The following is a 15,088-nucleotide window of genomic DNA, read 5'->3' on the forward strand; positions in this document are numbered from 1 at the left end:
TGGCACTTTCCATTTTAGTTTACTGCTCACTCAAACTAACCTAAACCAAACACATGAGAAATATGAGGTCTCAACCACATCTAAAGCTTTAAATTGGCATTTCTTAAAAGTGTGCTCCTAGGAATTCTGGGGCTCTCTGAGACCCTCTCAGGGGTTCCACAAGCACACCATAAGTGGCAACTGTCTGCTTGACGCTGCACCACTCAGCACATCATTCTGCACTCTCGGGATCTCCAAGACTCTGCATATGCAGCAGTGGGCTCCCCAAGACTGTTTAGGAGTGCAAAGGACTCTGTAAACAGAAACATTTGAGAACCACTGCTTTAAATAAGGAGAATCACCTGGTGTCCAGTAGTGACAGAGGCAGCATGTGTTTTATTTATTTTGCTATTAACAAAGGATTAGAGATATAACTCTAGTGACTCTATTACACAACCAGTTTTTTCGAAGGTACAATTATCTCTGCTTTCTAGGAGTTCTGAGACTCAATTCACACAATACATGTGATGGCAGCAACCATATTTCCAACCCAGGTCAACTACATTCATGGTCATCAGATGCATCATCATCATCAGTATTTATAAACTGCTTTTCAACAACAAAAAAAAGCAGTTTATAGAGAAAATCAAATAACTAAATGGCTCCCTGTTCCAAAAGGGATCACTAAAAAGTTGCAAAAGAACACCAGCAACTAGGAAAGACACGGTGCTGGGGTGAGGAGGGCCAATTACTCTCCCTTGCTAAATATTAGAGGAACACTACTTGAAAAAATGCCTCTTTTCTCAGTTAGCAGGGGTAACACATGCATGGATCATACAAGTCACCAAATGCTTCCCTAAAGTGGGTTGAACACAACTCCTAGAAATTTCACCCATGATCACAACATCCAGTTTTCAGTGCAAGTGCATTTTGAGCCCAAACAGAAAAGAAGCAATATTCAGTCTGGCTTGCCAAGGATTATAGTGCTTTTATGAGCTGGACCTCAAACTGCCAGTTTTATGTGGAGTCTCCCACAACCCCAACTGTAAATTTAATATGGTAACTGATCTATTATAAATGGACCAATACATTACTGTTGGCCACAGAACAAATTTGCAACTCACAAAAACATTTGCTGTCAGACATTTTTGAGGACATGATGACTGCATTCTTGTGAATGACAGGTCATTTGCAAGAGGGTTTCATAACACCAACATGTATGGGGGAAGGGGAGAATCAACTTGCAGTCAATTCAGGATAAAAGACTGTATGAGAAGGGAACTTTTGTGCATTAGACCTGTGGTGTATTATTATAAGACCATCTTTAAGAATAAAAATGGTGCTTGAGCATCTCACATGTTATTTGTACTATGTGTGAATGCTGCTAATTTAAAACAGAAGCAGTGATGAGTAAACTCTTCCAGCCAGGTTCAAAATTGGGCTTGCAAAAAACAAACCATTCACCCTTAACTCAGAAAACAATCCATTTGATTTTGAACCCAGTTCAAAGTCTGTTTTAAAGCCTGTTACTATTCTGATATAACCAGGAGTGATACAAGGTCTGAACCAATCCCTCCCACAATTCCCATGGCCATCAGAGGGTCCACTTGTTCATGCTGACTCCTGAGTACTCAATACAGTGGCAGAGGGAGCACTCAATCGTGTGTGCACTTCTGAAATTGTTTCTGGTTCAGTTTGGTTGGTACTTTGTATTGGTTTTCCTTAAAATTATATTGTTTATTTTTTGCTTTGTTTTTATATGTTGTTAGTTGCCTTGAATGCCACTCTAGCAGGAATGGAAAAGGTAGGATACAGAGATTTTTAAATAAATCAATAAATCATTAGGTGGAAGAGGAGCATCATGCAGAGGCTAGTGCAGGGCTTTGCCCCAAAGTCCCCCAACAACCTGGTTTCTGCACTGCCCATAAACACCCAATACCTCTTCCTCCTAGTGGAGAGGATTGTAAGGGAGGATTTCAGTCAAGGGAAAAGCAGAGGAAAAGGTTAAACATCCTCTCCCATCTGCAGCCACTTTTCGATGAACTCAAAAGTTACTGCTTTTCAATTTAAAAAAAATCCAACCTGTCAGAAGACCCAACACATGTATCTCTTATCACATGCTATTATGAGATTCCCCAACCATCAATATCTTGTCAACTTTTGATATGTTAAGTACAAGACCCTTATACTCTATGTTTGCACTTTACATTCTAACCTGTTACCTCCACAGGTCTCTCATCTCTTAGTCTCTCCCTCTCTCTTCATGTCTCCATTTTAACTTTAAGCTGAGCTTTTTCTGTGGCACCTTTGTTACTCTGTTTAGAAAACAAAATACGTAGATATTTAGGCAAGATACTCATTTTAACTACACATCCATGATATTTTTATTCAGAAATAATTCCATCAGGTTTTTCCATCTCGTGCCAGTAAAATCAAATGTTATCTCTAACAGGACCTTTAAAGTCTTTAGAGCAGTGCTTCTCAAACTGTGGGTCAGGACCCACTAGGTGGGCTATGAGCCAATTTCAGGTGGGTCCCCATTCATTTCAAGGTGTTTTTTATTTTTAATATATTAAATTTGATGTGACCTTGGTATGCATTTGGGGAAATGTGACAGATCTGTACTTTTGACAGGCTCCTATGTACATGCTTTTAACAATGATAGTCAATGGGACTTCCTCCTGGATATGTGTGGATAGCCTTTGGGGAGTTTTTTTTAGATAGATCAGCAACTGCTTGAGATGGTTAGGACAGTACTTCTTTATTTTAAACAAATCTTTAAACTTATATTTATTGTAAACTTTTGATTTACCTAATTGATTTGATTTTGTCGTATGGGGGATTGTTAAAATTTTTCTGCTTCATGTTGTCACTTCCGTCCATAACATCACTTCCAGGTTAATGACATCACTTCCGGTAGGTCCTGACAGATTGTCATTCTAAAAACCAGGTCCCAGTGCTAAAACGTTTGAGAACCTCTGCTTTAGAGAATTAAACTCCTAGGTTGATAATTATGTAAAGATAGAACATCCAACAGGATTCTACTGTGTAGGGATACTAACCTTTCTTGTTTGTGTGCGTGCGTGTGCGGAGAGAGAGAGTGGCATTTTGCATGCATGAGAGTATGTGCTTAATAACTGTTCCATTTCTAAAAGTATCAAGGCATGGAAGGGTCTTTTACAAGAGAGGAAGTTATTTTGTAGGACTGTCATCAGCTTCAAAGGGAGTAAAACCTTGAACCTAGGGCTGTCTATCATCCTGACCATAAAAATGATGAAAACTCAAGCTAATCTATTCCAGTAGTTCACTGCTTTCTGGGTTAGTTTGCCAAGACCCCACTACATAGGCTTTTCCACGGATCTAACTGGAGGGCATTGGCCCTGGGGGTGAATGGAAATGTCACTGTTCCATTCTAAGGCAAAGGAGATTGGCTTCCTTTTTATCTCCTCCTATGACTTGAGTGCTCCTTCTCTAGGGTACTGCATAATTTTTGTGTTATAGAATTAATCCACAGCCCCAAACTTGAGCTATTTCCTCTATCCTCTTTCTTGCTGCACACTACTGATCGTATGCGTCACCTGGTGTGAGAGCTCATTGTGTCACCCCCATGATGGACCTCCTCCCATATCTGACCATACAGAATAAATTACAGTATCATATAGACAGCCTAAATGAAGTGTTATCACTAGGGTTCAGACTATGGACCGGGGGCCATATCTGGCCTACAACAAGATTTCATCTGGCTTGCAGCAACTTGATTTTTTTTTTCAGAGTACAGTATTTGCTAATGCTTGACATTTTTACTCATGATGACTGTCTGATAGCTAGCTAAGAGCCCAATCCTATCCAATTTTCCAGGACCAGTGCAACTATATCAATGGGGGGTGCGCTGTATCCTGCGGTGGGGGGGCAGTCACATAGGCCTCCTCAAGGTATGGAACATTTGTTCTCTTACCTCGGGGCTGCATTGCGGCTGCACCGGAGCTGGAAAGTTGGATAGGATTGAGCCCTAAATGGATAAATACTTAAAAAAAGCACAAATTCATTCCAACAGATAAAAATTACATAACCTCTCTCAACAATCAAACACCATTTTACACTTACCCCTTCTGTTTCCCCTCTCCCATACATTTCCAAGGACTGATTATAATACTTCATTTTATTTTGTTCTTATAATTAATGTTACAAAGAGTTCCAATTTCTCATAACAATATCCATTATAAAAAGCAACAGCAATCTGTTTTGGATTTTGTAGAAATCATGAAAAGACAGAATTCATTAAGGATCTTAGGGCCCAATCCCAGTCAACTTTTCAGCACTGATGCAGCTGTGCCAACAGGGCATGCACTGCATCTTGGGGATGCAGGAACGCGTGTTCCCTTACCTTGGGGCTGCATTGTGGCTGCACCAGCACTAGAAAGTTGGACAGGATTGGGCCCTAAGTCACTGTAAAGTATTTGATCAGTTCCAATGCAGTGTTAATAAATTTTGCAGATTTTTGCTGTTCCTGTATCACGTAGCACATATGCCACTTTCTATAATGTTCAAAATACAGTAAACCTCCAATATTCCAGCATTCAACTGCTCAGCACTCTTGATAGTCCGGCATCAAAATCGATTTCAAATTGTCATCAGAGCAACGTACTGATATTTTTTTGTTTTTTGATTTTCTTAAGAAATGTGGCGTTCTTTATAAGATTGCTGTGAGGGAAAGCACAATAATTGTAAGGTACTTTGCCAATTGAAAAATACCATACAAATCCTTCAAAAAAAAAGATCCAGGCAGCTGGGGTTTGGCAATCACTCCAAGTTGCTGAGGCTGTTCCAGCTCTTTCCCACCCTTGCATTTCTGCCAGTTTATAGTACCATCTGATCGTCCCGCATACCTGATCATCCCGCATCATTTATGCCCCAAAGGTATTGGGGTACTGGAAGTCTACACTGAGTCTCATTTTGCAAGCTCTCATTTTGTTAAAACATTTTGCAAGTTTTGCAAGCTCTAATATGAAAAAAATCCAGAATGTTGAACATTTCTCAGAACGTCATACCCGAGAGAAACAGTCATGTTTGGCTGCTTCTGTGAAAATAAATCAAACAAGCCACCAATGTCAGAGCAGTCTCAAACAATTTGAGAATACTGGCTAATTAGAAGATTATCATCATGGGAACCCTCTCTTGTGATGCTAATTGAAAATATCCACAATACCATCTCACTCTCATGAATTAAAACCCTACTTACAACACATTTTTGCTGCAGGACTTACACGCATCCCACAGAACAGCATTTAGTAGGTTAGTTTGAGGCCACTCTTTTTCCATTGAACCCCATTGTGCATTCAGTTCCTTATTCTCACCTGTCTGCTTCCTGTTTACGTTGTTTTTAATTAGTACAATTATGTCCTTTCTTTCATCATGAAACTCAAGGTGGCATATGTGGGATTTCCAGTGTCTCATCCAGGCACTGACCAGACTCTGACCTATTTAGCTTTAGCAAGGCACTCAACCCCATCCTGTGCCTTTAGTACCTGCTTTGGGACCTGCTCCTACAGGCATTTCCATATTAGTTCCAAAATTTTCAGAGCACAAAATCATCCCAGGAACATCCAAGTTTAGTTGCAAATTATCAAGGCCTTATGCATGTCACTCTACCCCTATACATTCACATGGATAAGATAACTTGCCTAGGCTGCTCTCGCTCGCTCGCTCGCTCTCTCTCTCTCTCTCTCTCTCTCTCTGTGTGTGTGTTTGGGGGGGGATTTCCTCTGCCACTCTTTCTTCTCTTCTTTCTTCTTCAAAAGAAAGAAGAAAAAAGAATTGATGTGTGGAAAACAGACCTCTATACATCCCAGTCTGTTTTCCTTTTCAAGGAGGACTAGGAGGAAGAAGAGTGACAGAAGTGCCCCCCACCAGTCTGCTGCAGAGGCAGGTGCTGGAGCACTAGTGGGTGAACGGAAGGAGCATTTGATGTATGGCTTTAGATGCCAGAAGGTCTTGGACCAGCTCTACTACAGCCCCTGTATTAATTTTCCAGTTTTACTACAGCTTTACTTGGAAGTTTTGTTTCTCATGCTGAATTTCCAACCCCATGTAACTTCATAGCATCTAGTCTGATCCTGAGACGTGGCTAACGGGCTATCCAAACTACATACACTTTAAATCAGACCAAGCACATTACAACATTTGCAGTGTTCTCTGGGAACCTCCTATCAGTCCAAGAAGACCTTCAAGTCCATCCAAGCACATCCAGCTAGATTTACCAAAGGGCCTGATGATTGAAACCATCCATTACATCAAATAAATAAAGAGAATCTAATAACTTGACCATTATTGAATTGGATCTATCTGAATTTCATGCATAGCTTCTGATAGATTATATTAATGCAAGACCTTTGTCTTTTTTAGGAACTGGCAAACAATTTAAAACATATGCAGTTGTCTGAGGCTAGCTGATGTTCTAACTTAGTATTTATTCTGAACAGAGATGAAATGAAAAAAGCCTGTATAGTGAGCAGAACTTTATGCATTTTAAGATACATCCCTTTAAACATCTCTAAAGCTATGCTTTCTAACCAGTAGTACTTCACAATAAGAGAGGTAGTACTTGGTCCCATTGCCAAAATGGCACATAGCATTGCCCTGCCTTACCCAGCCTTGCTGGAAGCAGAAATAACTGAGGCAGTGGTGCCCAGAGGGTAAGGTATTGCTGTGTCCTTGCCTGGCTCTTCAAAAGCATCATTCTTGGGGAAGAAGAATGGAAATTGAGGGCAAAATCAGGTGGCAGCAGCAACTGAAACAGCATCTGTTTTGCTGCAGGGATGACTGTGGGGCAAGCCACCCAGTCCACAGTTGCGCACAGCTGCCATCGCTATATGAAACCTGTAATACAGGGGTACCATGTGGTGCTTGCAAAAAAAATTAAAAAGTTTGAAAACTCTGCTCTGAACCAGGTTCTGATTAGAGCAGCGATTCCCAAACTTTTTTCAACTGGTGGCTTCCTTGACCTACTGGGCCATTGACTGTGGCTCCCCATTAGGACTACAATCCTATACATTATATAAATCAAGGATACCATGACTTCCCTGGATACCATGGCTCCTTGCAAGGATACCACATCTCCCTTGGGAGCCACAGTTCACAGTTTGGGAACCACTATGTTAGATAGATCCTTGTAAAGCAGAGTCATCTCATTTCAACTGCCCTCTTAAATTCAGGCCTACTAAGCCTGGGTGAAAGAGCAAAAGCAGCAGTTACTCCAGGGTATATTGGTGGATCAGTCTAACGGCCCCATCCTACCCTGGGTTTGCCCAGACCATACAGTGGCACTGATGCAGCCTCCACTGTGTGCTATGGGCCAGCTGGGGTCAAGAGAGCATCTGAGAGGTAAACGAAGAAATTTTATAAGTCCCTACTCCACCATACCATGGTCCACAATGGGCCTACTCATTTACCACGAATCAGAGTAGGTCAAAGAAGGCATGTCAGACTGGGCCAGGGCATAGGATATTGGTGCCGCTGCTGCCACCAATCTCTGCCCCCACTCACCCTCAATATGTCCCTGGTCTGATATCTGCCCGGCTCCTCCCCAGAATTCCCCCTCCATTGATCTACCTGCTCCAGCTGGGTCTTGGCACTCTGCGGACACATACGTAGGGCCACCAGCCATTTGTGCCGGTGGCCCTGGCCCATGTCTCATCACAGTGGTTGCCGTGCCAGCAGTCTGGGCCTCTGGGTCAGCCAAGGCCCAGAGAAGATTAAGTGGTTAGACATCTTTCAGTTCTAGCACCTGACTACTCAATCACCTTCTTGTCCCCCTCAACATCTCACCCTATAAAAATCTCTTTTGATCTAAGATTAATTAACAGGTCTGTACTATATTAGGGATGTGTCTATTTATTGTCTAGTCTATTTGTATTACCCCATACTTAATATATTCATGAAAGCAAATAAATAAGTACCTATTTTATATTTATGGTAAATGTGCCCTAGTGGATTGTTGTTGTTTGTTTTTAATGGACACAAGATTATCCCTTCATTTAGTGGAATCATATTAATAATGCTGATGTTTTTTAATGCTGATGTTCATGACTCAAAGCCATGAACAGGAAACTTTGCTGTATTACTACTGAAAAGTGTCTATCACAAAGAAATCTGCTAGCATTTGTTTTGGTTTGCCAAATCTGATTATATTGCTATAAAATTAGATCAAAGATGAATGGCTTTACTGTAAAATCCAAAAACTGCATGTGCAAAATAATGAGAAACAGGATTCCTTGCTCTAAACAATTTCTCAAGCTTTAATTAGACTCTGTTTTTTCTTTTTCAAAAACAACTATAAACAAATACACATAACACAAAAAACATAACACACTTCACTACACAAAAAAACACAAAGGGTGCAGTAAATCATATATCATTATCATAAATCACTAAAACTAATAAATCATTACATATCTTAATCAATTCCTCTTCTAAATTTACCTCTTAATATCATTTTTCATTCATCATACATATCATATCAAAGATAATATATATGTAATACAGTCATCTAAATGCCCTATCATGTATTTCTAAAACTTCCTTTTCACCCAAGCATAAAAGGTTTTTTTCCATTATTTCAGGTCGCACTGAAATGGGTGGAAACCACTTTTACAGCCAGACCCTTTCTGCATGCCTACAGAAATCCTAGTGATTTCAAGAGAACTTATTCTGAAGTGTGTTTGTGTGCACACGTGTGTGTGTATAGGATTGTAGCCTTAGAATAGTAAACTGTCGGTCAGACATTTATGTGGTTTCAGTACTAGGCTGAGGGATCTCAGAAAAATTGGAAGAATGAATGTTGTTTGCTGTGGTTAAAAATAAAGTTTGTCACCAACTGACATCCAGTCACAGTGTGTAAGGAGAAATGCCAGCACATGGTAGAAAACAGCAACCTCGTCTTCTTCATTGGGGCAGAGATTGCCAACTGATGTTTATAAACATCAGAAAACTCTGACTTTTCTGTTTTGCAGGTTTCCTGTCCCAAAATGGAAAGATGCCTCCCCCCACTAAAAATAGCCTACAAGCAAAGTGCCCCAAAAGTATATAGACCTCCTTACCCTTAGGAATTCACTTACTCATTTGTCCATTGCAGGATTCTTCAGAAATTCAGATAGCCCAGCACATTTTGGCCAGCTTTATTGGCCACCTTTAAACCATGGAAATCACTTGTATCCTGAATCCCTTCCAAAAGGAAAGAAATTCCATTTGGTATGAAACATGATGGTGTGTCTTCGTTGGTTTCCCTATAGTGTTAAAAGCATTGGCAGCAAGAATCACCTTCCAGGTTTGATGGGAATCTCAACCAAACTGAGATTTTTCTTGTAATTACAGAACATTGCTTCTCTTGAATATTCTACAAAATGTTTCACCTGGCTAAAGCCTCAAACTTCAGAGGCTCTAAATCTGAAGGCAGCATATAGTCTCAGTATTGTACTGTATTGGGGGGGGGGCTTATTGATTTGTTTGTTTTACAGTGTTTATTGTGCTGCCTTGAGTATTTATCGGAAAGGCAGGATAAAAATCTTTCAAATATATTAATGTGGAAAACAGTGTGTTAACACTGAGTTTCTAATCTCAAAGTAAGCATGCTATTTGGTGTTTTGTTCTAAAAATAAGTTTTGAACCCCTTTCTTCCAAAGCAAAAGCGTTTCAGACCAAATAACAGAAGTTGCTAGTGAATATAGTGAGAGTTGCTCTCTCACTTTGTTAATGAGTGCTATGAAGTACAGTAGTTGAAAAGTAATAAAAATACAATGTGTTGACTTGTTATCAGAACAAACAAAAACAGGAACCAGCTTTACTTGTTTACTGTTTCAAACTTTCATTAACTTCACTGCCAAAAATGGTTAATATTATAGGCAGAAGAAAAATGTTATAACTAGCAGCTCAGGTATCTTTGCCACATACAGATAGAGAACTATTCGGTGGGCTGAGGAGTTTATTTTCCCTGACCTTTCCATCCACATGACAAGTCAAAGTAAATGGATTCTCAAGGGTGGCACTCAGATGTGCTAAAGTCTGTTCTCTTACAGGAATTCCTTATGTGGATCACCTTTGAGTGAATGAAGATTCAGGTGTAATGCTTCATACTGAACAGCTCAGTGATCTTGCATAGGGTGTGAAGAGCTAATTTCACATGGTGTCTATTCATTTATGCAGAGTGTAAGGGAAATGACAAAAGATAGAGCCAAAAAAGATATGACCTACTAGTTGTTAACAAATAATAAAAGCAGGTCAGTAACAGCAGGCTTTGGGGGTGAGAAAAAAAAATACTTTAAGAATACATTCAAACACTGAAGTTGCAATCCTATCCACACTTACCGGGGAGTAAGCTCCACTGGCTATAATGGGACTTATTCCTGAGTCAACCTGAATAGCTTTGAGACCCATAAGCATGGATATATTCTGGGAGTATTCTTTTCTTGATACAATTTTTTTTGACACTAGATTTTATCATGTATTAACAACTTCATTAGTAATGCAATCCTATATGCATAAAATTTATATACATAATATCTATGAATACTTTTAATTAAAAAAAAAAACAAAAGGTAGAAAACAGAAAGATTTCTTCTGTATTTGAGAACCTGGTAGAAGGTTCTTTGTGTTGTGCCATAACTATGACAGTGAACAGACAGAACTGCCTTATGCTAAGTCAGACTATTAGTCAATTTACTCCAGGTTTACCTGGAGTGGTAACAGCTCTTCTAGCATAGGTCAGGCTGAGGCATAGGTCTTTCCAAGCTATGCTATTGGAGATCCTTTAATTGGAGGGCCTGGGGAATGAAGCTGGGCCCTTCAGTATACAAAGCATGTTCTGTAAAACCAAATTATGGCTTCTCCCCTAGTTCTGCCCAGATGGTTCTTCAGTACTCATTCAGTTCACAAAGGTGCATTGTCTGATGCTCAAAGAACCACATGTGCGAAAAGGCACAGTGCACCTGGTTCCCAAGACTGAATGAGTAAGTCTAATGTTCAGAGTTGTTAACCGAGTGTGCTCATGGACACATGTAGCATATGCTCACGGGGAAATCAATACACATGTGAATACTTTGCGCAATTGGCTCTTGGCACACCTCCATAGGACTTGGCATTTGACAGTGATGAATGAGACAAGTCTAAAAGGTGCAACATAATCTACGCGTATTGTGGGGATACATTTACAATAAGGGGAATGATGAATCAAGAATAAAACGTAAGCAAGTATTAAAATGATCTCAATTTAAGCGCACACCTATAACTCAAGTGGCATTACTTACAAAGTAAAATGGGAGAAAGGGGAATTGTTTAACTTCTTTGGAGGGGGCATGGATATGTGAAAAGGGAGAAGGGGGAAAGATGGAAGGACATTAGCACCTTTGCAAAGCAGCTTGTTTACCCAGAGAAGCCAAGAGGTAGAAAAGGGAGATGCAAGACACTTACTGAAAGAGGGGAAGGGAGGGAAGAATGAGGGAGAAGGGGAAAGAAGCTGCAAGATTTACAGCCCAATCCTATGCATGTCTACTCAGAAGTAAGTCCCATTAGAGTCAATGGGGCTTACTCCCAGGAAAGTATGGATAGGGCTGTTAGCATAGAAAACCACAGCTGGGGGCAGAATTTACTGTAGCCTAGAACAGTGGCCACAGGCAAGGAATGAACCCCTAGATGAGTATAAGGCACTTCACTCATGGTGGGAGAGTGAGTGTCTCCCATTGTACAATTACTCCTAACCAATCCTCTGGGGTAGGGGGATTGGTTGAAAGAGACCAGTTCTTTTAGGTCTTTACACCACCAGAACATGCATTACAGCAGCAAAAAGGCCTTTATAGCTGTTGCAAACTGTGATACTCTAGTCAGCCTGGCAGCTGCAGAAATTAGCCCAGAAATTAGCTGGGCTAATGCTTCAGCTGCTGGAGGATGCCTGCCAATATTGGTAAGTCAGCTCAGGGGATGGGAGGGGGGGAACAGGGTGGAGATGGGGCAGGGAGGAAGGCATATCAAGGTCAGGAAGGGAGCAGTATCCTATCCCCCTTTCCAGCCTGACCTGGGTCTATGCAGGCTTGCATCAGCAAAATCACTGGCATGCTGGTGAGGGCTTATGTCAGGACAAGGGAACAAATGTTCTCTTATCCCAAGGAGACCTTCAGGGGCTGAAACTCACCTGCAGGATACAGATGCCCCATCAGTGTGGCTGCCTCACAGCATGAGGAGTTACAGAGGACTGGGCTATTAGTCTGTGCTCCCATTTTGGCAAGAACCACTAAGTGGTCTACTGCTCTGAAGTCATGTTAGATCATTTAAGGAAAACTGTATGTTAGAAAGTCAGGGGCTAACTCCCAGGGCTTCACCTTAACCTGGTGAAAGATGGGCTAATGAAGAGTTCTAGACAAACTCACACAGGCATCAAACAGAAGAGGAACTAAGGGTGTCTCCAATTTGCTGCAGATGAGACACAGAAAATAGTTTGGCTGGGCCAATGGCCAAGGTTACCTGTCCAATTCTGCTGAGGTAGTTTTGTTGACATGAGGTAGGAGTTGTGGGACTAGGCAGCCAAGATTTCACATAGTCCCATGCTAGGAAAAGAAAACTCAGAGAGCAAGAAAAGTGATAGCGGATTTACTAATTAAGCCCAGCAGTTGCTAAGCAGTATCCTGGCTGAATTTGGAAGAGGGAAGCAAGGCAAGGGAGCTGCAGGTGCTTTCTGAAGCAGAGGAGGGTTCCAAGAAGGGTTCAGTGGACATTTAGTGGGTACTGAGCTGCCATTTGTCCTGTTCCAAGGGGAAGCTCTGGAGAAGAAAGTGTGTGGTGGGGGGTGAGTGGGTGGGTGGTTACCTGTGCTGTTTGGTGGCCAAGAGCATCATAGGTTGCTTGACACAGCCCCAGTGGATGATCTCTAACATTATGTAGTCAACAGAAGAATGCACACTTTGGGGTCTATGGTCAGACCATCTAGAGTGTTTAGCTATATAACAGAGTCTGTTGTGGACTGGCTCATCCTTTTGTTGCTCCAGTTGGTTGGTTCTTGATGGCTTTCCTATTATTCATCCCTAGTGGAGATGAGCTGTTTCCTTTTGGGAAGGGTATGACTGAGTGTCTCTTAATCACTCCAGACACTGGTGACTTGTTGAGCATAAGATTCTGAATTGTCATTGAAGTTGGTGAGAGGAAGACAGGAAATAGAAGAGTCCTTTCACTGGCCACAAATGGTCCTGATTATCATAAGACCAGCAAGTTTCCATGACTGTGGCACTGCTTATAGGTCTGGATAGGATGGCAGGGAAAGGTGTGATCGCCTGCATCATGTTCTAAACTAAGTGTGTCAAACTCATTTCATGTAGTGGGCTGAACAGCATTCATGGCACCTACTGAGGGCCAGAAGTGATATCATTAAGCCGGAAGTGACTTCATCAAGCAGATGATGGCCAGTAGTAAGCATTTTGTTCTTACATAGAAACTCATTAGCTGCAAATGAAAGGAGAGAAAATGTGCAAATCTTGCTCATGATTTCAGGATATGAGATAGCCTGAAATCATGAGCAAGATTTGCACATTTTCTTTTCTTTCTCCCACATCACACTGGGAGAGCCCTATTAAAATGCAGGCTGGATCAATTGCTTCTGGGGGACGTATCTGGCCCATAATCCTTATGTTTGACGTCCCTGTTAATTAAGTTACTTTAGACAAACCTGTTCTAAACAGATTTCTCAGAAGCCAGAGAAGAGAGGGATCCTGAGCCATTGAATCAAAGTTTCCCTTTTCCCCCAAAGGCCTATGAGACCTGATGCTCTCCTGACATTAGCCCTATCAAGGACAATACAAATCTGGCCTGGGTCGCATGCTCACTTTTGTGTGCACCCAGCACTGCATCCTCATGCGTGCTGAGCAAAAGGGTGCACATAGAATTTCCAACTTTGGATCTGGAACTGCATGAACATCTGAGCACAGTACAGAACCCTGTCAGCTTTCATACCATTTGGGAAGGGGACAATTCATATTATCTCGGGTTGCCCCTGTCAGAACTCTTCTACATTTCCAAAGCTAACAGTCCTGTCCTACTCACTGGACAAAGAAGCATCTTTTGTAAAATAATGACTCATATTTAGCAGGTAATGAGCAATTGTCCCTTTACCCCAGGCATAGCTTTCCTCCCAAAGGCTGTTGCTAGCGACTCCCTTGTGCTTACTCTTGGTTATTAGTCTGCTTGGGACACGGAATCATCTTCTCATTCCTTTCCTCTGTAAATCACTTCAAAAAATTATTTCGTTGAAACATGGAATATATAAATATTCTTAATAAACCATAAAAATAGCCACCATTATTTTTGGAAAGGCATGTCAACTTATACATGCATGACAGCTTATAGGAAGGTTGCTGCTCCTTGCGTGCATATCACTGGGTCAAAGAAACGTGTAACTGAGCATGATTATTATGGGCTATTAAAACTAGTAGCCTCCACATTTAAAATGTTACCAAAATCACAAGTAGCATCACTGTTCTTGAAATGCATCATCTCCATTTTCATCTCCGAATTCACATGGTCATAGGAAAGCAAAATGTCCTACAATCTTAAGTAAATATTCACAGTTGTTTGTCCAGTATATTTGTAGACAGGGGTGGCATCCTGGATGGGGCACAGGTCAAGGCCCCGCACCCTCCTGGCCTGGCCAACTTCTGAACCCAGAGAAAGTGGAAGCACCAAATGTGCCATGAGCGGTAGGCAGGCGTGCCATAGGGGACCCAGAGCAGGGCCTCAAACCCCAGGACCCCCAGCAATCTGATGCCAGCACTGTTTGTAGATCTTGGGAACAAAAATATAGCCTTAATTATGAACAGAATGTGATGCTAGCTTCTTGACAAGCTAAAGTGATTTACAAATGAAAAACATAGCGTTACAAGCTCAGTAGGTGACCGGCAAGCCTCTTTGAAGCCCCTGTGTTTGTTACAGAGTTTACCAGATGGCTGCACCCTTTCATATCTCTCTGAGGTGCTGACGTGCATTGCATCATGCTGTCAGGAATGGAAGAGACTGTAATTTTGACTTCTTTTTACAGAATTTCCCCATGATAATTTCACATTTTTGAGTGGCAAAATGA

This window comes from Tiliqua scincoides, chromosome 6 (assembly GCF_035046505.1).
Source record: "Tiliqua scincoides isolate rTilSci1 chromosome 6, rTilSci1.hap2, whole genome shotgun sequence".
In the NCBI taxonomy this organism is placed as follows: Eukaryota; Metazoa; Chordata; class Lepidosauria; order Squamata; family Scincidae; genus Tiliqua; species Tiliqua scincoides.